The sequence below is a fragment of the Haematobia irritans genome, chromosome 4 (genome assembly GCF_050003625.1).
Source record: "Haematobia irritans isolate KBUSLIRL chromosome 4, ASM5000362v1, whole genome shotgun sequence".
NCBI lineage: Eukaryota > Metazoa > Arthropoda > Insecta > Diptera > Muscidae > Haematobia > Haematobia irritans.
In genome coordinates this window covers 73014982-73036939 of record NC_134400.1, presented here as the reverse complement: position 1 = coordinate 73036939, position 21958 = coordinate 73014982, and the positions used below count along the sequence as shown (strand labels likewise).

The 21958-nt window shown below is 32.5% G+C and overlaps 1 protein-coding gene and 1 long non-coding RNA gene across 2 annotated transcripts in view; both read right to left on the bottom strand.

Annotated features, from left to right (window-relative positions):
- The window catches only part of DIP2 (disco-interacting protein 2), a 635079-nt gene that overhangs the window by 197430 nt on the left and 415691 nt on the right, over nt 1–21958 (bottom strand).
- On the bottom strand, nt 6942–7528 carry LOC142234713 (uncharacterized). Its single transcript, XR_012721693.1, has 3 exons — nt 7457–7528; nt 7277–7371; nt 6942–7204 (listed from the first exon to the last, which is right to left on the bottom strand). It is a non-coding gene; the product is annotated as an uncharacterized LOC142234713 (long non-coding RNA).

The following is a 21958-nucleotide window of genomic DNA, read 5'->3' as shown; positions in this document are numbered from 1 at the left end:
ATCGTGGATGTGAATGGAACAAGGTTTTCGTAAAAGAATTACACCAATGACAATGAATGCTGATATTTGTGATGGTACATTTGGTACACCAGTGACTCGAAGCTTAGTATCTTTACGCAATAATCAAATCGCGGAACTTAGCAACGAATTTGCGGGCATTATGAATATGACTTTTGGTGATTGTGATGAAGAGACATTACAGATAGGATGTTCAGACGACAGAATTAGGACGTACATTAGAAATATAATTACCGCTTACAAGCCGAAGAAACCAAATCATATCCGGTCAGCATGAAAATTATTCTCAAGGATGAAATACCAGTTTTTCATCGGCCAAGAAAAATGTCGTATTCGGATCAATGTATCGTGGACAAACAAGTCAACGAATGGTTGAAAGAGGGAATAATCAAACGAAGTTTTTCGGAATATAGTGCACCGGTAGTACTAGTACGGAAAAGATGGTACAAGTCGTTTATGTTGCGATTATCGGAAATTTAAATGAAAAAAATTATACGTGATAATTTTTCCAATGGTATTAATCGACGACGTTATTCAAAGATTATTACGTGCTAAAATTTTTACAACTTTAGATTTGAAAAACGCTTTCTTCCATGTACCTATCGAGATGGATTCACAGAAATATACTTCTTTCGTGACGCATAACGGGCAATTCGAATTTAAATTTGTGCCATTCGGAATTTCGAATTCCCCTGCAGTTTTTGCAGATTCATTTCATCGGTTTTTAGAGAGTTAATCTCTGACGGTACAATTGTAATTTATATGGATGATTTGTTATTCCATCGAAGGACGAGACAGAAGGCATCGAAAATTGATGAGAGTATTAAGTGTCGCGGAATCAAACGGACTTAACATAAAATGGAAGGAAATGCCAATTTTTAGAGACGAAAATAAACTTTTTGGGGTATATCATAGAGAACTCAACATTTCACCGTCTATTGAAAAGACTAAGGCTGTGTCGAATTACACTTTACCAACAAACTCGAAATCAATCGAACGTTATCTGGTTTAACTTCATATTTTCGACGTTTTATTCCGAACTACGCGATTATAGCAAGGCCATTATCCGACCTTTTACGCAAAGACACTACTTTTAGAATGGGGGAGGAGCAAATATTGGCGTTCCAAGAATTGCGTGACTCATTAGTAAAAGCTCCAGTCTTGAAAATATTTGACCCGAAGGCAGCGACAGAAATCCACACAGACGCAAGTATGCATGGATACGGGGCTGCATTATTGCAGAAAAGTGATGACGGACAACTTTACCCTGTCGAATATATGAGTCGCAAGACTACACAATGCGAACAAAAATATCACTCCTACGAATTAGAAGTTTTAGCTGTCGTAGAAGCGCTAAAGAGATGGAGGGTATATGTATTGGGTATACATGTGAAAATTGTGACTGACTGTAACGCATTCGCATTAACGATGAGGAAACAGGATGTACCACCGAAGATAGCTAGATGGGCTTTATTTTTGCAGGAATTCGATTACGAGATAGAACATCGAGCAGGGACGAAAATGAGGCATGTAGACGCTCTTAGCCGACTAGCCTGTTTGATGGTAGAAAGATTCATTGAGATATCGAATTAGAGAGGCGCAAATGCAAGACGAGTGGATTAGGGCAATTAGAAAGATAGTAGAGGAAAGAGACGTTTGACGACTACTATTTGAAATTTGATATTTTGTACAAAGATCAGGATCGCTAACTGATTGTGGTGCCAAGTGCTATGGAGCAGGAAATTATAAAAATGGCCCACACTCAAGGACATTTCGCAGCGCGTAAGACTCAGGATTTAGTACAAAAGTATTATTTTATCCCAGACTTAACGAAGAAGGCCGAGTTTATCGTTAAAAATTGTGTAGAATGTATTGTTTCTGATGCCAAAAGGGGCCGCAAGGATAGATTTCTTAGTCCAATAGATAAGGCAGATAGACCACTTGTTACGTATCACCTGGATCATGTTGGTCCAATGGAAGCCACACAAAAACAATATAACCATATACTAGTTATTGTGGACGCTTTTTCCAAGTTTGTTTGGTTGTACCCCACCAAGAGTACTGGCACAAACGAGGTGATAGATAGAATGACGAAACAGGCAGCGGTATTTGGAAATCCAAGGCGAGTAATAACTGATAGGGGAACCGCGTTTACCTCCCGAAATTTTGAGGAATATTGTGAGACGCAGGTATACAGCACTTATTGATAGCCACTGGCGTTCCTCGCGGGAATGGCCAAGTAGAGAGAATGCATCGCATAATTATTCCAATGCTTACGAAGTTGTGTGTTGAAGACTCTACTAGTTGGTATAGACATGTCGATCGGGTTCAACGTGTAATAAACAATACACCACCAAGAAGCACGAATATAACTCCTTTCAAATTACTGACAGGTGTGAATATGAGAACCGAAAACGGTATCGAATTGGGGAAAAATGTTAGAAGAGATGGCAATAATGGAATTCGACGACGAACGCAATACGATAAGGGACGAAGCTAGGGAAAATATTTTGAGACTCCAACAAGAGAACAAAAAGGGCTTCGATCAAAAGAGAGTTCCGGAGATACGGTACAATGTAAACGAATTAGTAGCCATCAAGCGAACTCAATTCGGAACGGGCATGAAGTTGAGACCGAAATACTTGGGTCCGTACAAGATAGTTGAGAGGCAGAACCATGGACGATACGTCGTCGAGAAAGTAGGAAATACAGAAGGTCCTAAAAAGTGTATCACCGTATCGGAAAATATGAAACCTTGGGAGCGAAATTCGAGGGCGAATTTGAAATCAGGGGGGCCGGATGTAGGATGTGGTCCTGCAGCTCCACCTTATTAGGGTCTCATACTAACTTTACGTTACGATACAACACGATACGATACGATACACACTGATGCAAGTCATCAAACAGACATTGACGAATGGACACAAAAGGATGAGAGGACAGTCGTTGATCGGTAATCGTTGGTGCAGTGACGTTATTGCTGAGAACATTAGTGAATTTCGAATTAATGGATTGAATCGTGAATTATTAAACTATCTCAATTTTAATTAAATTTAAATAATTTAAATAAACAAAGAATAATCAAATTCAATGTGTTTTAATCAAAAAACAATAAAGTAGGCATCAACCCTACATATATATAAAGGGTGATTTGTTAAGAGCTTGATAACTTTTTTTTTTTAAAAAAACGCATAAAATTTGCAAAATCTCATCGGTTCTTTATTTGAAACGTTAGATTGGTCCATGACATTTACTTTTTGAAGATAATTTCATTTAAATGTTGACCGCGGCTGCGTCTTAGGTGGTCCATTCGGAAAGTCCAATTTTGGGCAACTTTTTCGAGCATTTCGGCCGGAATAGCCCGAATTTCTTCGGAAATGTTGTCTTCCAAAGCTGGAATAGTTGCTGGCTTATTTCTGTAGACTTTAGACTTGACGTAGCCCCACAAAAAATAGTCTAAAGGCGTCAAATCGCATGATCTTGGTGGCCAACTTACCGGTCCATTTCTTGAGATGAATTGTTCTCCGAAGTTTTCCCTCAAAATGGCCATAGAATCGCGAGCTGTGTGGCATGTAGCGCCATATTGTTGAAACCACATGTCAACCAAGTTCAGTTCTTCCATTTTTGGCAACAAAAAGTTTGTTAGCATCGAACGATAGCGATCGCCATTCACCGTAACGTTGCGTCCAACAGCATCTTTGAAAAAATACGGTCCAATGATTCCACCAGCGTACAAACCACACCAAACAGTGCATTTTTCGGGATGCATGGGCAGTTCTTGAACGGCTTCTGGTTGCTCTTCACTCCAAATGCGGCAATTTTGCTTATTTACGTAGCCATTCAACCAGAAATGAGCCTCATCGCTGAACAAAATTTGTCGATAAAAAAGCGGTTTTTCTGCCACTGATTTTGGTAATAAAATTCAATGATTTGCAAGCGTTGCTCGTTAGTAAGTCTATTCATGATGAAATGTCAAAGCATACTGAGCATCTTTCTCTTTGACACCATGTCTGAAATCCCACGTGATCTGTCAAATACTAATGCATGAAAATCCTAACCTCAAAAGAATCACCCTTTATATATATATAGTGGGTAAAATTTGGAATTTCTTAAATTTTGTTTCTTTGTGACACGAAAGAATTATGATCATGGTCTGGTATATCCTTGGTGGAAAGAACTCAACCCAATTCAAGACGAGCAGCCTAATTTAGCCACCGTGTTAGTTACAATTATTGGGATATATCTCGAAGAAAGAAATAAACCATAACACCATAAAATCTAGACTGATGTCATCGGAATTGAACAATGGAAGTTTTAAAACGCATAATTTTCATTGCACCTGAAATATATTTTTTTTTAAATGTATGCTCTTGAACTTTACTCTTAAAACTTCACTAAGCAACTGAAATAATTTCATAAGAGCAAACCCATAAAGTGGCATACAACAGGAATATTTTAACCGCTGAAATAACCGGTACAAAGTGCGAATACAAACATCTCCGAGCACACGTATTCCACCTATATTATTTTAAGTTTTCATTAAATGTATACCTATTGTAATCAATGTTGTACAATATTTTCAAAAGTTCAACCAATTTAGGAATAATAAATAGTCTTTCGATCATCTCGACAATTTAGACTGAACTGAGAAAACCAAATGAAAGTAAAAAATGGTATTAGCTAGAAAAAAATTATCTTTTGATTTCGCTTGTCTCGCACTGTATGCTTGTATTCAGTGTTACCGTTGGGAATTTTGAAAAAGACTCACAAAAACGTCACATACACTGATAGAAAAATATGTTTTTCATATGTTCCGATGTAAACAAAATGTGTTTCGGAAAGATTTTTTTAGAATTTTTTACTACAAAACTATAATGTTTCTAAATTAGCATAAAATATTTCAGACACATATGTTAGGTTAGGTATAATGGCAGCCCAATGGACCACTTAGACTATTCAGTCCATTGTGATACCTCGATGGTGAACTTCTCTCTTATCAATGAGTGCTGCCCGATTCTATGTCCGAACGAGTCCGAACGGCGTTCCACATTGCTTCTTCATAAAAATAATATCTTCATAAAAAATAACGAAAGGGCACTCTACTCTTTTTATAGGTTACAGCAGTAGTAAATATTAATGCATTTTATTGTTCATTTTATGTGGTTGTATTTTTACCAACATCGGCATCAAGGTTAGGTTAGGTTAGGTTATGTGGCAGCCCGATGTATCAAGCTCACTTAGACTATTCAGTCCATTGTGATACCACAGTGGTGAACTTCTCTCTTATCACTGAGTGCTGCCCGATTCCATGTTAAGCTCAATGACAAGGGACCTCCTTTTTATAGCCGAGTCCGAACGGCGTTCCACATTCCAGTGAAACCACTTAGAGAAGCTTTGAAACCCTCAGAAATGTCACCAGCATTACTGAGGTGGGATAATCCACCGCTGAAAAACTTTTTGGTGTTCGGTCGTAGCAGGAATCGAACCCACGACCTTGTGTATGCAAGGCGGGCATGCTAACCATTGCACCACATCGGCATCAAACAAATCGAAACAGTAAAATGAAAAATGTAGAAACAGTGAAAATTTAACAGTAAGATGTATAAAAACATTGTTTAGTAGAGATGAGTTAACGCACACTTCCAAAAATAAATTTGGGTATTAGTTCGAGTTTTACCGTTAAAATGACAAATACATCTGTAACAGCAGAATAACTTTTCTTGCAAATTTTATTATAACTTGGTGAGTAATGATCCAAAGCAATAACTTAAATGCTGGTAAAAAAAAATAGTTCACTTCCAAATAAGTCTATGTGTGGGTTGAAAATTATTGTTTAGTATTTCAATATGATATGCTTTTGATTGGTTCAAAAAATTTATTTCCCAACTAAGTTATGACAGTAACGGCAATTTTCATGTAGCTCCGTTAGGCTTTAACTGCCAGTTAACAGAAAGTAAATTGGAAATATCTTCTCTTCGGTTAACTTTAAATGAAAACTTTTCGTCAGTTAAGTTCCTAACTGACCTATGGAGTATAAAGGCAGGATGACAGCTTTGTCTATAATACGGTTTAAAAGTTGGTTAGTTAACGGAACACTAACGGAGCATTATGAAAATGGGGGTAAGACTGATTATTACTATAGAACGCCACAAAAATACTAAATCTACCAACAAAACTCAATCAACCGTTGACAGTAGTACCGAATGCATGGGCAATAACAGATAAAGAAAAAACGGATGTATTTGCCAAACACCTGGCTACAATCTTCTCAAAACAAACTGCAACAAGCTTTGAATACGCTAATTATACCCACCAAGAACCAATACCGAAGATAACAATAAAAGAAATACTTCTTGAAATAAAGGATCTACCCAATAATAAATCTCCTGACTTTAACTTAATCAATGGTGAAATCCTGAAACAGCTTCCCAATAGCCAAAATAACAAAAATATTTAACGCTGTTATACGCCTAAAATATGTACCAGCAATTGGGAAAGTCACTGAAGTTATAATGATTCCAAAACCCGGCAAAGACCTGAACGAAACCAGTTCATGTACACCGAAAAAAAGTTTACTATTTTTTATGAAAAATGAACTAACCCATAGTAAGAATGACCATGATTTGGCGCCAAAGATTTTTTTCATCTAGATAAGGTTATGATTTTCTTATAAATTAGTTCATGTATTGCATCGTACTATGCTGTGGGAAGAATATACTTAAACTCATTCAAAAAATTCCTGCTATCCGGAAAAATTAACAATTTTTTGGGAAACCTGTATTAAGAAATTGGTTTGAAATAAACTGTTTGTCGGTATAATTTTGAAAAAAGTAGAGAAATTGAGGAATCAAATGTACAATAAGCCTGTATACAACTAAGAAATTTTTCGTACAAAACAAGTCAATTTTCTATAACCACCAGTATTTTACTTTATAAAATTATTATTAAAAAATAAAGGAAATTTTTGTATTCGTACGTTGGATGCAGTTACTTGTCGGCAGTTAGTAATTGCTTCTTCAAAAGAGTAATATTCTATGTTATTAGGACTAAACTAATTAATTTAAATTTCCATGTTTTCTATCCATATGAAATATATATGTGGCATAAGTTGCTATATTCATTGAATTGTTGTCCAATTTCATCGATTTTGGCTAACTTTTGCTGGGCGGATTTGTCTTATAAACATCTGAAATTGCAAAGTTATACAAAAAATAAGAAAAATATCAAATTCTATCGTTCATATTGATTTTTAACTTACGGTTTTCAAGAGTATTTCCTAGAGCCAATAAGGATATCAGCTTAGTTAGAATTAAACACTAAGAATATTCCAAAAAATTTACAAGACCTGTCTACCTGCAAGTGAAAATAATTCTTTTTAATAAATTGAAATTTTGGTTCTGTTAGAAACGGATAAAATACCGTTTATAGAAAAACTTACCACATTGAAAAATCCACCCAGTAGGTACATTATATGAATCATATCCATGGACTAATGGGACGTTATTGAAATTATTCTCTGAATATATTTGAAATAAAAAATATTATAAAATTAGACATTATTTCCACATCAGTATAGCATTTAGTATTTAAGGTGGATATTAAGTTCGAGTTTAGCGGCTAAAATCACAATTTTCATGACAAGTTTTTTTAATAATCCATTATAAAAAAATAATCTTTATAAAAAACTTGGTTTGGGCTATTCTCCATCAAGTTATATTTAAATTTGTATCGAAGACGTATAATTTTATACTTTTCTTAGTGATTTATTTTTAATTTTAGCGGCTTAACTCGAACTTAGTACTCACCTGTAGGAATTGCTGTAACATAAAAAATATAGATTCAAAAAAATGGGTGCATCTCAAACCTGTGATCCAGATGTAGAATAAATATATATCATCCTATTACCACTCATGTTGTATATTTTTTATGTAAATCAATTAAAAATCCGCACTAATTTTAAACTATTAACAGAAATATACAGTTCCTTAATCTGTTATTTGTTTTTTTTTTTTTTATCAATAAAAAGCGTTTTTGATTTCTCTAACATCACATTATTCACTTCTCAGTTTCTAAAATGTTTCGAAATAAATGTATTTTCATTAATAAACACCAATACCGCACGTACTATTTTGCAAAATTAAAACCACGTGTGCACTTCATAAATGCATCACAGAGCTGAATGCAGCAATAAAACTCGAAGACACAAATAGTCATAAAGGATACATAACATACCTACCGTAAAGAAAAACAACTCCCATACACACGATCCCTTTCTGATCTCGCTATTGCAAGAAAACAACTCTCACCACAAAAGATACCAACAACATACAAGGAACATTCCATTGCCTCTAGAATCAAAACAACCAACAAACAGCATACACCCAAAAAATAATAGAGAAAAGTTTACTTGATTTAAGCCGTAGCGGTGTCAAAAGTACGGGTTTTCTAAATCCAAGTACAAAATTCTTAATTTAATCCCGAAAATATTAAGTACAGATTTCTTAATTTTAGAAATTGTCAATCATGTTTGTGCTTCCTTTAAGTATTCAAGCCTAGTGAAGCTCTATTTAATCCTAAACTGTAATTGATTCAATCCGCATTTAACGCTTAACTTGAGCCAAAACGAACTTGTTTTAAGAGGAATCAAGGCTTGGATCAATCTTTTTTATTCTTGATCTAATCCCGAACTGTATTCGATGTTATATTATATGCGCTTGATTTTAGTATGATTTGTATTAACCATGTACCCATAAACAAAAATTGGTTCATATATTTTTCAAATTTATTATTATTATTTGTTTATATCAATACATAAATTTTTAATGAAAAAAATACGTAAAATAGAACAATACAGAATAAATATAATACACCTAGGTGAAATAGTTACATATATTTATAATATCTGCACCCTCCAAAAAAAAAAACGCTTCTGTAACATATACTCCCAAACATATTTTGCTTCAAGCATATACATTTTTGGGTATTGCCCAAACATTTATATGTTTGATTTCTTCCAATATATAATATGTTTGAAAGCATATTGGTCTAAACAATATAATACGTTTGGGTAGTCTAAGTTCCAAACATTTTGTATTTTTCCATCCAAATTCAATAATGTTGTCTTCCAAAAAACTATATGTTATTATGTGAACATATAATATGTTTGGAGGCATTTTGGACCCAAAAATATTATATGCAGAGAAGAATTTTCTCCCAAAGAATATTGTGATCAACATTTTTTTTCTGCCTAATTGTATATTGCCTCACATTTTTTTCACTTCCATGAGTTTTTTTAGTTCTTAGCACCTTTTTCTGTAATACAAACATTGTAGAAGAAATTATTAAATTTTATAATTTTTTTTTTCAATTTTACCTTTTGCCGGACGGGGATTCGAACAGCGGACCACACAGCTTGTAAGCCAGCACACTAACCACTGGGCTACGTAGCTGTTATGGTCATCAAGAGATAATAGCATAGCTTGCGGCGCCCACGAGCCGATGCAAACATAACATTGTTTAACAACATAACATTGTTAAACATACATTTGTTGGCAGCGTGGAGCAGTGCTTGGTCGTCCGCCTTGCGTGACAGGGGTCCTGGGTTCGATCCCTGCTTCGACCAACGCCATTTTTTTAATATATTTTTTAACATATATTCCAGATTCGTTCGAAAGTTCCCGAAAATGTGTTCAGCATTACTAATATTATATTAAATTTTTACTACGAAATTTTAAAGTGTGTTTTATAAAAGACTTAAAGTCAGAAAAGAAAAATGCTTGATATAAACGAAAAGGACTGAGTTCAAATCAAATATTATTTTTTTATTGCAAAAATAAAATTTGTGTAACAAATAAAGGTTTTTGTATACAAGTTTAAAATTTTCGAAGAAATTCAAAAACTCTTACAAAAGAAGAACGTGAATTCGAGTATATAAAAATATTTTTCCATCGAATCCTAAGGTTAACGATAACCATTCAAAAGCACATTATATTTAAATTCTAAACAGTAATTTTACAACAGCATATACATTTATTTTGGTGTGAACAATTGTTTGCTAGCATGTAACCCCAATAATTTTGATATACAAATAAATATTAATTTTTATTAACGAATAATTTTGTACTTAATTTAATTCTTAAGGCCGGTATAAATTGGTATTATCGCGTTAAAATGGCCATGTTTACCCTTTTACTTTTCTTTAATAATTTCTTTTAAAGAAAATAAACTTATTCAATTGTTGCTTTGGATCTTTCCCCACCATGTTATAATACAATTTACCGGAAAAAGTTGTAATGTTATTCTGGTTTTGCCGCTAAAATGAGAAATAATTTCGAACTCAATGCCCGCTTTAATTTTCGAAAAAATCCGTCAACTCCTCTTGGACTACTCATTAATAAAGAGGAACTAATCTTTGTTTTTATAGATCTTACTGTTTAATTTTTCACTGTTTTGCCCTGTTTTCATTTTACTTTTACAACTCTAAAAAGAGTGCACTGAAAAAATATTGTCGTGAGGCCAAAGAGTTCATGTCCTTAAAATAAGAATACAACTTTTGCTTAGCTTAGAAGACGCATTTCTCTAATATAAAGTTTTTTTCCATGTTCAAAGGTCGATACTTTCAATGAAGTCGTGTTGTCGTTATAATTAAGTGATTTGACTTAAAAATGGGTATCATAACATGAAAGAACAAATTTTTGGACTAAGGTCAACTTGACTTTAATAATTCAGAAAAATTCTTTAAAATTAATGAAATTGTCTTTAAATTTGTTGCATTTTTGCATCTTGACTACAAGGCATAAATCATTAAAAAATAGGACATGTTTTTCAATACTTTATTTTAAAGACATTTTTTACTTGAAACATTGCATAATTTCTACTGGAAGTCTTGTTTTTAACGGACATTTTATAGCATATGAAAAAAAGCTGAAAAAGCGAAAAATTGAAATGTGCTTCGTAGAGTCAAGTACACAAAACCCCATTTAAAAGAGAATTGTGTCTTAAAAGCATCCTTACTTGTATTCTCCGCTTCTTTGGTTCGGAATCAATACCAAAATTGTTAAAGTGGAGACACAATCTGTGGAACCGGACATGCTTTTTGTTCAAAAAAATTGTGCCCGTAATGCGAAAATGATAAACAAAAATCATGCTCTTTTTTTCAAATATATTTTATCTGGGTTCCGAATGAATTTTCTCTCCGAATACTCATTTTAATATTTTACTTAAGCATATACAATTTTTGGCGAAGTCTTATATCACAACATATATATGTTTACTCATAATATGTAAATTTATACTTGTTTATATTCACACGTAGTATTTTTCCTATATTTAATGAAATTTTCTTTGTGTATATATATTTGTAATGCGCCAATTGGTTACTTTCATTATTTTACTTCCAGCATATACTTTGTCTCTCTTTGTAAACACATATATGTTAATGGGCTATTTCTAAATTAATATATGCTTGAATCCAAGCATATTATATTTACAAACATTTTATGTCCCAAACATAATATGTTCTAACATATTAACATATATGTCCCAAACATATTATGCTAGTTTATGAACATTATATGTTTGCACTCAAAAATATTGTGTTTAAATATTTGAGTTCCAAACATATAATGTTTATACCCAAACATATGAAAAACAGTCTTTTTCGTCCGTGTGTAATTGATTCAAGTACAAAATAAATTATGTTATTAAAAAAATATATAAAAAATAATAAAAATATATAAATTAAATAATATATTACAAAATATAAAATTATATATGTATTTTTATTTACCAAGTCAGCAGCAGTATGAGAAAATTTGGACCAGGAAGCAAGGAAATCAGCGGAATTCATCTTTTGGAGATCATGTCGCCTTAAATAGTAAGTTTGCCTCTACTTATACATACGTCGGCCAAATCCATTAACGCTCCTTTAAAACTTAGGGGACGAATTTTCACTTTCTAAGACCTCTAATAATTCGATTGTTGAACTTTTAGAGGAGCTGCGCCGTTGTCTCTTAAATGTAAAGATGTACATATGCACAATCAATGTAAATTCCATGCAATATATAGAAATACACGTTTTAAAATAATAAATTTTAATATTACTTACCATTTAAATATTGTATGCTGCCTCCACTTCTATTTTTTAAATATTTATTAATTTATCTTCCTTGTGAGGAGACAGTAAATATTCACAGTCAATTTGGTGAAAACACACAATAATACTAAAACAATTTCGCAAACAAAATGCAAGCGAAGCCAAGAAACACAATCTCGAAGTCCAACATTACACACTCACAATGCTTCATACATGCGAACACACTTAAACCAAAAACCTTTATACTGATTTGCTATCACTCATAAAATAATATCAAGTTAAAGTTTTCTTATTTTAAGCCATAGTCGGCTTAAGATAGCAAACGAAATGCAATCCAACCAACAACACTAACAGTAAAAGCCAAACATTAAATTGAAATTTTCTCTGTACATGTAAGAAACAACCAGTTTTCGGGGGTTGAAAATCTATGAGAGTATCGAGGAGAGCAAACTTTAGTTTGCGCTCTCATAAGCTAACTCTCACAACCGAATTAAGTAACAGTTTTCTTGTTTTAACTCAAAACAAGCTTAAATCAAACTTTAGGTACTTGAATTGCACAAATAAGCACACTCTGTACTTAATATGAGTATAACTTAGTATTTTCGTACTTAAAATGTTAAGCGCGGAGTCAGGCTAAAAATAGGAATTTGAAACTCGAATTTAGAACTCTAATTTTCTTTGGGTGTAAATGACGCAATAACAAACACAAACAATCATACGAGATATACACAAAATGTCTCTAAAAACTCGCTCACATGATGCAATGATTTCATTACTCTCTTCTCACTTCATTTTCCAGTAGCACATTTATTGATTAGTTGGAATTCTATCTATAAGTTAAGGTAAAATATATACCAAATTTATGAGGAATCTATAAAAAAAATGATATACATCCGTCAAGGATTATATTAACTACTTTTTATTCTACTTTATCTAAAATTTTCAATGTGAGGAAAAACACTCCAACATATAATAAAAAGGGAAATAATCTGTAGGTAGCCATCATACGAATCGGTAATGTCGTTAAGTTAATTTTTACTAAAAATTTTTTTCCATACAAAATTTTTTCTTAGTAAATTGTCCACATTTCGTAGTAAGATTTTTATATTGCCCATCAACGATACATTAACTACTGTGTTGGAAATTTATTTAAGGAAAACCCCTTCCCATTTCGTAGTTAGTGAACTAAAAAACATTTACTGAATTTTTATAAGTTTTCCTTTAGCTAAGTTCATTTTCGTTGTGGTTACGAAAAATGAACTATATTACAGTAAATTTGTTGAACTATGTGAAAGTTAAAATGGTCCTTAAATTTACAAGACACTTTTTTTCTGTGTATACCGATATCGTTATTACCATTGATTGGTAAATTGTTCGTAAAAGTTATAAGTAAGCGGCTAAACTCATTTATAGAGCGAATAAACTTAATACCATGTCATCAATTTGGATTCCGCAAAGGACATTCCACAATAGAACACATACATCGAACTACAAGCGACATTGAATAAGCTTTTGAAAGACACGAGGTATGTTCGGCTGTGTTCTTAGATATATGTCAGACATTTTACGGAGATCATTCATCGTTGAAACATAAACATAGACATAGACGATCGATATTATCGTGTGAAACAGGGAAATAAATATTCTGAACAGTGTTGCCAACTCCCCAAGGCCAAAAAGCACCAAAAATATTTTATAAATTCTAACATACCACCTTCCACCACAAAATCGAAAATTAAATGCTCTACTAAAAAAAAAAAAGTTCCGAAGATGAATTATGAATTGAATTTTAAGAAGTTAAGGTGGGTATTAAGATCGAGTTTAGCTGCTAAAATAGTCATTTTTTCAACAATTACTTTTCTTTAATAATTCATTTTAAGGAATACAAACTTTGTGGCTATTCCCCATTATAATAAAATTTGCAGCAAATATGCATAATTTTATACCGTTTTTACTGATATAGTTTTCACTTTAGCGGCAAAACTCGAACTTAGTACTCACCATTATGAACCGCTATTTAAGTATACACTTTGATCAGTTTTAATGCTTTCGTCCAATTCATTTTGATCAGTCATGTTTTTCAACTTTCAAAATATTAATATATGGAAGAAGTCTATTGCTTATTCCAATTCTGCGTGCTTTTGTGAATTTAATACAACGTTTTTAATGACATCTTTACCAAATTCAAAAATTCGGCACTCATCGTTCGACTTTCCTACAGAATACCCTAAATAACAATATTAATTAAAAAATAATCAATACCAACTTCATAACAATCAAATTCTATATTTGGCAATAAATTTGAGTTTCTTCGGCTCTTGAAAGTCTAATCAAAATTTTTGTATCAATTAAACTTAATACTGTTCAAAATAAAAAAGCACTAAATGAAAATGCCAGAAAGCACCAAGTTGGTGCTTTTTTTGAAAAGGCACCAAAAAGGCAATTTGGTGCTTTTTAGAAATCAAAAAGCACTAAATTTGGTGCTAAAAGCACCAAATTGGCAACACTGATTCTGAAATCTATCCAATACACTCGGGAGTTCCACAGGGTAGTATACTGGGTCCTCTCCTGTACCTGTTATATACCTATGATCTACCTCATTGTGAAGTCTGTACCATTGGTACATTTGTGCACATGAATTTTACAAACAGAAAAATAAATCACAATCCTATATCTATTAGAGGCAAGCAAGTTCCTGAAGCAACCACTGCAAAATATCTTGGAATGACACTAGATGCAAAACTTAATTGGAAATACCACGTGGCAAACAAAAAGAAAACTTTGGAAATAAAATATGGAGAGTTAAATTGGTTGATTGGCAGAAAATCAACCTTATCTGTACAAAATAAACTTATGATATATAATCAAGTCTTAAAACCTATATGGACGTATGGTATCCAATTATTGGGATGCGCAAGTGACAGTACCATTGAACGTATACAAGTACTCCAAAACAAAATACTAAGGGGAATAGTAAATGCTCCCCGGTTTATACGAAACAATGACCTCCATAGAGACCTGAAGATTAATACATTAAAGGGAGAAATTCAGCAAATAGCAGTAAAATATGAATCGAAGCTGCAAAATCATACAAACCCATAGATTCCAAAATTGCTTGAGGCAGATGTTACAAGAAGACTTAATTGCTACAAACCTTTTGATTTGAGGAGGCGCTTTACACAGCAAAATATGTTGTAACACAATAGCTGATTAATATTTATTATTATGTTGAAAAACACTACTAGTTAGTCTTCATATAATGGGCTAGTAGTAGTGTTATATTTAAGCAATATTGTAATGCTTGAAAAAAAATGTGAGGGAGTTTTTTGTGTATATATGTATATCGTATGATTGTTTGTTCTTGCGTCTTTTATGCTGTTGGTTGTTTTGATTCTAGAGACAGTGCGGATGAATTTCTGGAATGTTCCTTGTGTGCTGTTGGTATCTTTTGTGGCGATAGTTGTTTTGTTGCAATAGCGGGATCAGAAAGGGGTCGTGTGTGTGGAGTTGTTTTTCTTTACGCCAGGTATGTGTCCTTTATGACTATTTGAGTTTTTTTGCTGCATTCAGTTCTGTTGATGCATTTATGAAATGCACACGTGGTTTTAATTTTGCAAAATTTTGCCTGCGGTATTGGTGTTTAGTAATGAAAATACATTTATTTCGAAACATTTTAGAAACTGAGAAGTGAATGATGTGATATTAGAGAAATCAAAAACGCTTTATGTTGATAAAAAAAAAATAACTCAAAAACAAATCCTAGATTAAGGAACTGTAAATTTCAGTTTAAAATAAGTGCGGATTTTAAATTTATTTACAAGTATACATCATGATTGGTAATCTGGATCACAGGTTAGAGATGCAACCATTTTTTTGAATCTATATTTTTTATGTTACAGCAATTCCTAAAGGTGAGTACTAAGCTCGATTTTAGCCGCTAAAATCAAAAGTATATCAGTAAGAAAAGTATAAAATTATACGTCTTCGATGCAAATTTAAATATAACTTGATGGAGAATAGCCCAAAGCAAGTTTTTTATAAAGTTTATATTCTTTAAAATGGATTATAGCGATTTTAGCCGCTAAACTCGAACTTAATATCCACCTTAAATACTAAATGTTGCACTGGCAAGTGGAAATTATGTCTCATTTTATATTTTTATTTCAAATATAATTTGAGAAGAATTTCAAAAATGTCCCATTAGTCCATTGATATGATTCCACTAACGTACCCACTGGATGGATTTTTCTTAATGTGGCAAGTTTTTCTATAAACGGTATTTCGTTCATTTGTAATAAAACCAACATTTCAACATATTAAAAATAATTATTTTCATTTGCAGGAAGACAGGCATTATAATGGTAATTTTTTGGAATCTTCTTACTGTTTAATGCTAACTAAGCTGATATCCTTATTGGTTCTAAGAAAATACTCTTGAAACCCGTAAGTTAAAAATCAATATACGACAGAATTTGATAATATATTTTTATATTTTGTATAACTTTGTAATTTCAGATGCTTATAAAGCAAATCCACACAACAAAAACTAGCCAAATCGGTGAAATTGGACAAAAATGCAATGAAAATAGCAACTTATGCCATATACTTATCTTTCATATGGATAGAAAACATGGCAATTGAAATTAATTAGTTTAGTCCTACTAACATAGAATATTACTCTTTTGAAGAAACAATTACTAACTACCGACAAGTAACTGCATCCAACGTACGAATAAAAACATTTCCTTTTGACTTTTATTGTACGAAAAATTTCTTAGTTGTATACAGGCTTCTTGTACCTTTAATTCCTCAATTTCTCTTAATATAGGCTTTCCAAAAATTTGTTCAGGAATATTTTGAATGAGTTTAAGAACATTCTTCCCACAGCGTTTTAATAATGAACTAAACTACGATGCGATACATGAACTAATTTATAAGAAAATCATGAACTTATCTAGATAAAAAAATCGTTGGCGCCAAATCATGGTCATTCTTACTATGGGTTAGTTAATTTTTCATAAAAAATAGTAAACTTTTTTTTCGGTGTAAGAAGAAACATAAGAAATGAGAGCATAAGTGCAAACGAAATCGTTGAGAAAATTGCCGCTAAACTCAATGTGGGCATAAGTGAGAATGAAATTGTAAATATGTACACCCTCAAAAAAATCGCTTCTCTAACATATGTTCCAAACATATTTTGCAGGAAGCACATATACTATTGGATACTGCCGAAACATTAATATGTTTGTTTTATGTCAACATATTAAATGTTTGGAAGCGTAAATATTATATGCTTGGAATATTTTTCCCCACAGAAGATTTTCACTTCCACGAAATTTTTTAGTTCTTGTTTTTTAGTTCAATTTTATAAAATTTTTTAAATTTTACCTTTCGCCTGGACGGAGAATCGAACCGAGGACTATACAGTTTGTAAGCTAACACACTATCCACTGGGCTACGTAACAGGTTGGCTGATAAGTCCCCGGTCTAACAAAGAAAAACACATTTTTTTGTCAAAATTCGTTTTTATTATTCAACATAGTTCCCTTCGAAGCCCAATTCATGAATTGTTGCCATCGTTCTCAATGATTTGTGGCACGGTGCGTTGTCTTGGTGGAACAACACTTTTTTCTTCTTCATATGGGGCCGTTTTTCCGCGATTTCGACCTTCAAACGCTCCAATAACGCCATATAATAATCAATGCTGATGGGTTTTCCCTTCTCAAGATAATCGATAAAAATTATTCCATGCGCATCCCAAAAAAATAGGCCATTACTTTGCCAGCGGACTTTTGAGTCTTTCCACGCTTCGGAGACGGTTCACCGGTCGCTGTCTACTCAGCCGACTGTCGATTGGACTCAGGAGTGTAGTGATGGAGCCATGTTTCATCCATTGTCACATATCGACGGAAAAACTCGGGTGTAATACGAGTTTACAGCTGCAAACACCGCTCAGTATCATCAACACGTTGTTGTTTTTGGTCAAATGTGAGCTCGCGCGGCACCCATTTTGCACAGAGCTTCCGCATATCCAAATATTGATGAATGATATGACCAACACGTTCCTTTGATATCTTTAAGGTCTCTGTCTGTCTGTCTGTCTCGATCAACTTCATTTTACGGTCATTCAAAACAATTTTGTGGATTTTTTTGATGTTTTCGTCGGTAACCACCTCTTTCGGGCGTCCACTGCGTTCACCGTCCTCCGTGCTCATTTCACCACTCTTGAATTTTGCATACCAATCAATTATTGTTGATTTCCCTGGTGCAGAGTCCGGAAACTGATTATCAAGCCAAGTTTTGTCTTCCACCTTATTTTTTCCCTGCAGAAAACAGTATTTTATAAAAACACGAAATTCCTTTTTTTCCATTTTTTTCACAATAACAAAAGTTGCTTCACAAAAGACGCTCTATCTCACAATCTAATTGACTTACAGACGTCAAATTTTGACACAAATCATTTGAAGGTTGGTACTATATAAAAATAATATGCATTTTTGTTGTAGTTTGGAAAATTCTAATGTATCTTGTGTTATTACTACAGGATAGATGGGGTGATTTTAGTTTAAGGAGATGGGGAATGTTAGATTAAAATTGAAAGAAAATTCAAAAATTAAAACTTTTTAAAAATTATTAAAAGTTAAAAAATTAAACAAAAAACTCTCAAATTCAAAATTAATCAACTAATCAGTTAAAAAATGTTAGGTGTATAACAATTTAAAAAATTTTTGAAAAATAAGGTTAAAAATTAAAAAAATTAAAAAATCAAAAATTAAAACATTAAAACATTAACCACATTAATTAATCAAAAAAATCCAAAATCCTTCATTAAATGACTAAAAATTAAAAATTTTTCCTTCAAAGATAATACCCACTTTATGGGATGTTGTAGTTTGGGAAAATTCTAATGTATCCTGTGTTATTGTTACAGGATAGGTGGGGTGATTTTAGTTTAAGGAGGTAGGGATTGTTAGATGTATAAGAATTAAAAATTGAAAGAAAATAAAAAATTAAAAATTATTAAAAATTAAAAAATTAAAAGTCAAACAGAATCTTTAAAAAATAAAAAAAAATAAGCAATTAAAAAGGAATGTGGATGTATAACAGTTAAAAATTGAAAGGAATTTATTAAAAATTGAAAAATCAATCAAATTAAAACATTAACCAATCAATCAATCAAAAAATTAAAAACCTTTATCAAATCACCAAAAAATTAAAATTCTTTCAAAGATAATTCCTATTTCATGGGATGGAGTGATTAGCGAATTTTACATTTCTCCAAAATCAGAGGAGTTCTTTAACTATCGTAAGAAAACACGATCCTTATTTCCGCTGCTTCTTGCCCTCCATCTCGATCCCCTTTCATATCGTTCTAAGTTTTCCGTTCCTATCAACATGAATTCATCCTATGTTCCCTTGTTAGTACCCCCCATAAATTATCAAAATACGGTCCTACAAATTTTTGTATAATCACGAAATCCTAAAATAACTATTCAATGCATAGCTCCTCCTAAAATATCTAATATAGGAATTATAAAGAAGGGAACAAAAACCCGCAGTATAAATGAAGTTAAAAAATTAGTGAAAATTACAAAAAATCCCTTAAAGATTCAAAGTGGTGTTTTCCGAGAAGAAAAATTTTTCAAACGATGAGGAAAAAACAGAATTAAGGCATATCAAAAAGAAATATCTTCTCAGAATAAAAACATCAAATGCCGTCAAGGCCCTAAGTGGCGTTTCCTGTAGCGCTTTCGTCCCGGCCAAGGACTCATCAGCAGGATTTTCATAACTCAATTAATGAAAAATTAAAAAACTGAGCTCGAAAACAAAATGAAAAATTCTTTCAAAAAACTTTCCCTTTTCCCAAAAATCCGATTAATATTATAGATCAGAGAGACATCAAAAATTATTATACAATAGAGTCAGAAAAAACACTAAAAAATATAAAGAAATCCTGAAAAATAAAATTAGAAAAATGGCTCACCTCAGTATATCAGGAAACCTAATCACTACACTAACCCCGTATATACACTAATAATCGGCACTGTCCTATTCATCAAAACCTTAACTCATCGACTCAACAATCACTACAGACCACAATTACATGCCTCATCTACTTATATTCCCTAATAGCTTATATACCCCATATTACATTCCTCTGCCCAATATCGTTTATTTCCGATTCTAATTTGTATTCTTTATAGTTTTTTTTCTCATTTTCGGTTCTTTTCAATAATGATTACTAATACCAGATTCCTCTGTTTCATTAAATGTATTCCCATTAATTCACCTTTAATACTTGCCTTATTAAAAAGCTCAATTTTACTTTATTTTGCACGGTATTACCGACCTTCGAAATTTCGATAGGCCTATAATCGATTATATGACCACATCATAAGCCTTGTCAGCAATGGCAAAATACGTTTTAGCGAGAGTATGAGAGGTTTGCTCTGCAAATCAAGAACCGCTAACAAAAATCGCTTTATCATTTGGAGATAAAATAAAAATTCTATACAAATTAAACCATCTCGGAAACCTAACAACAAAAAATTTAATACAATTTTAAATCGAAGTTTTTCGCAAAATACGTGCGTGTTCTTTGGCCATATTTAAGTAAAATAAGAAGCGAACATTAATTTTTTGACTTGACTTTGACTTAAAACAAAAACGGCAGGTAATACAAGCAACTGGATTAATTCGCTAGAAAAATATATATATATATATATTTTTTTTTAACAAACCAAAATTTACAACTTTTCCATTGTTTTATTGCGAAGCCACACCGACTCTCGCAAATACCAAAAGTGAAAGAAGGTTTCTGGCCAACAAAAATAACTTTGGAATACCCACAAGGAGGACAACCAAAACTTTTGCTTTTTTCTGGTCCACATCTTGTGACAAATTTCATCCATTTCGCCATGCTTTGGTTCTGATGCCCAGACGACGAAATCGGCATATTGGCTTTTTACCCTTTACTCAGCTTGAAGTCATCTTTTGAGAGCAATTGCACCAGCCTTTTCATATTTCTGATGCCGTCAGACAAGAGATAAGCAGCCGTACATCATGGTATTCTGATAAACTACATTACTACCAAGAACTAAAAAATCACTTTGGAAAAATTGCCTCAAAATATTTGTCTTTTGCCGTCAATCTAAATTGAAACATATACATTTTGATACCCTTTGTCGTAATTTTAATGCTTAACCCATTTTTTTATACCCACCACCATAGAATAGTGACGGAGGTATAATAAGTTTGTCATTCCGTTTGTAACACATCGAAATATCGATTTCCGACTTATATAAAGTATATATATACTTGATCAGGGAGAAATTCTAAGATGATATAAGCATGTCCGTCTGTCTGTCTGTCTGTTGTAATCACGCTACAGCCTTCAATAATGGCGCTATCGTCCTGAAATTTGGCACAGATTCGTCTTTTGTTTGCAGGCAGGTCAAATTCGAAGATGTGCTATATCGGTCCAAGTTATGACATAGTCCCCATATAAAACGTCCTCCTGATTTGGGAAATAAAATAAGTAGAAATATAATTTAATAAAGATAATAATAATGATAAGGAATTTAATATGATACTGAATTAGATATTGTTGTCTATACATAAAGATTTCTTTGTGATTAACTGCCCTGAATTAGATATTTTGTCAGCTTCGTCTTGAACTGCACTGTGTTGTATATAAAGGGTGATACGGTCAAAATTTGGTCAATATAAACTTGACGTATTTCTTTCAATTTTGCATTTAAAAAAAGTTAAAAAATTAAACAAAAAACTCTCAAATTCAAAATTAATCAACTAATCAGTTAAAAAATGTTAGGTGTATAACAATTT